A 3,449-nucleotide genomic window follows, 5' to 3' on the forward strand; every position below is an offset into this window, starting at 1 on the left:
AGCATAGTATCCGAAGCGACATTGTAGTCGAAGGTCAACATTGTAACCGAGGCGACTTTATATTCAAAGCATCATTGTATCTGTAGCGACATTATATCCAAAGCCGACATACTATCCCAAGCGACCTTGTATCCGAAAGAAAATACTATCTGACGCTCATTGTATCCGAGGTGAGAGTATATTCGAAGGCAACATCGTATCCGAGTCAACAATATATCCGTATGAAACATTATAATATCGCCTCAGATATAATAGTATCCGACGCAAAATTATAAACGAAGGCAACATAGTATCCGAAGCGACATTGTAGCCAAAGGCAACACAGTGTCCGAGGCTACATTATATCCGAAGCGACATTGTAGCCAAAGGCAACAAAGTATCTGCGGCTACATTGTAATCAACGCGACTTTATATCAGAGGCAACATTATATCTGAGCCGGCATTGTATCGGATGGCGCCATAGTTTCTGAAAGAAAAATAGTATCTGAGGCTACATTGTATCCGAGGTGACACTATTACCGAAGTAAACATAATATCTTAGGCGACATTGTAGACGAAGGGCAACATTATATTCGAGGCAACTTTATACCAGAGGTAAGATTATATCCGAGGCGACATTGTATTTGAAGCGACATTATATCCGAGGCGACATTGTATCCGACGTGACATTATATCCGAAAGTAAAATAGTATCTGAGGCTACATTGTATCCCAGGCGACATTATATCCGAAGTAAACATAATATCTGAAGCGACATTGTAGACGAAGGGCAACATTATATCCGAGGCAACTTTATACCAGAGGTAAGATTGTATCCGAGGCGACATTGTATCCAGAAGCGACACTGTATCCGAAACCAAAATAGTATCCGAGGCTACATTGTATCCGAGGCGACATTATATCCGAAGGCAACAGAGACCGAAACGACATTGTAGCCAAAGGCAACAAAGTATTAGCGGCTACATTGTAACCAACACGACTTTATATCAGAGGCAACATTGTATTTGAGCGGCATTGTATCCGAATGCGACATACTATCCGAAGCGACTTTGTATCCGAAAGCAAAATAGTATTCGAGGCTACATTGTATCCGAGACGACATTATATACGAAGGGAACATAGTAATCGAGGCTACATTGTATCCGACGCAACTTTATATCCGAGGCAACATTATATTCGACGCGACATTGTATCAGAAGCGACCACGTATACGAAAGCAAAATAGTATCCGAGGCAACATTATATCCGAAGGCAGCATACTATCCGAAGCGACATTGTAGTCGAAGGGCAACATTGTATCCGAGGCGACTTTATATTCAAAGCAACATTGTATCTGAAGCGACATTATATCCAAAGGGGACATACTATCCCAAGCGACCTTGTATCCGAAAGAAAATACTATCTGACGCTACATTGTATCCGAGGCGACAGTATACTCGAAGGCAACATAATATCCGAGTCAACAATATATCCGAATGAAACATTATAATATCGCCTCAGATATAATAGTATCCGAGGCAAAATTATAAACGAAGGCAACATAGTATCCGAAGCGACATTGTAGCCAAAGACAACATAGTATCCGAGGCGTCATTGTATCCGAAGCGACATTGTATCCGAGGCGACATTGTATCCGAAAGCAAAATAGTATATGAGGCTACATTGTATCCGATGCGACATTATATCCGAAGTAAACATAATATCTGAAGCGACATTGTAGACGAAGGGCAACATTATATCCAAGGCAACTTTATACCAGAGGTAAGATTATATCCGAGGCAACATTGTATCCGAAGCGACATTGTATCCGAAAGCAAAATAGTATCCGAGGCTACATTGTATCCGAGGCGACATTATAGCCGAAGGCAACAGAGACCGAAACGACATTGTAGCCAAAGGCAACAAAGTATCTGCGGGTACATTGTAACCAACGCGACTTTAAATTAGAGGCAACATTGTATCTGAGCCGGCAGTGTATCGGATGGCGACATAGTTTCTGAAAGAAAAATAGTATCTGAGCCTACATTGTATCCGAGGCGACATTATTTCCGAAGTAAACATAATATCTGAGGCAACTTTATAGCAGAGGTAAGATTGTATCCGAGGCGACATTGTATCCGAAGCGACATTGTATCCGAGGGGACATTGTATCCGAAGCGACATTATATCCGAAAGCAAAATAGTATCTGAGGCTACATTGTATCCGATGCGACATTATATCCGAAGTAAACATAATATCTGAAGCGACATTGTAGACGAAGGGCAACATTATATCCGAGGCAACTTTATACCAGAGGTAAGATTGTATCCGAGGCGACATTGTATCCGAAGCGACATTGTATCCGAAAGCAAAATAATATCCGAGGCTACATTGTATCCGAGGCGACATTATATCCGAAGGCAACAGAGACCGAAACGACATTGTGGCCAAAGGCAACAAAGTATTTGCGGCTACATCGTAACCAACGCGACTTTCTATCAGAGGCAACATTGTATCTGAGGCGGCATTGTATCCGAATGCGGCATACTATCCGAAGCGACTTTGTATCCGAAAGCAAAAGAGTATTCGAGGCTACATTGTATCCGAGACGACATTATATCCGAAGGGATCATAGTATCGGAGGCTACATTGTATCCAACGCAACTTTATACCCGAGGCAACATTACATTCGAGGCGACATTGTATCCGAAGCGACCATGTATCCGAAAGCAAAATAGTATCCGAGGCAATATTATAACCGAAGGCAGCATAGTATCCGAAGCGACATTGTAGTCGAAGGTCAACATTGTATCCGAGGCGACTTTATATTTAAAGCACCATTGTATCTGTAGCGACATTATATCCAAAGCCGACATACTATCCCAAGCGACCTTGTATCCGAAAGAAAATACTATCTGACGCTCATTGTATCTGAGGCGAGAGTATATTCGAAGGCAATATCGTATCCGAGTCAACAATATATCCGTATGAAACATTATAATATCGCCTCAGATATAATAGTATCCGAGGCAAAATTATAAACGAAGGCAACATAGTATCCGAAGCGACATTGTAGCCAAAGGCAACACAGTGTCCGAGGCTACATTATATCCGAAGCGACATTGTAGCCAAAGGCAACAAAGTATCTGCGGCTACATTGTAACCAACGCGACTTTATATCAGAGGCAACATTATATCTGACCCGGCATTGTATCGGATGGCGCCATAGTTTCTGGAAGAAAAATAGTATCGGTGGCTACATTGTATCCGAGGTGACACTATTACCGAAGTAAACATAATATCTGAGGCGACATTGTAGACGAAGGGCAACATTATATTCGAGGCAAGTTTATACCAGAGGTAAGATTGTATCCGAGGCGACATTGTAATCGAAGCGACATTGTATCCGAGGCGACATTGTATCCGATGTGACATTATATCCGAAAGCAAAATAGTATCTAAGGCTACAT

The sequence above is a fragment of the Tasmannia lanceolata genome, unplaced genomic scaffold, assembly GCF_043159265.1.
Source record: "Tasmannia lanceolata isolate RefF3 unplaced genomic scaffold, GAP_Taslan_0.1 ptg000023l, whole genome shotgun sequence".
Lineage (NCBI taxonomy): Eukaryota > Viridiplantae > Streptophyta > Magnoliopsida > Canellales > Winteraceae > Tasmannia > Tasmannia lanceolata.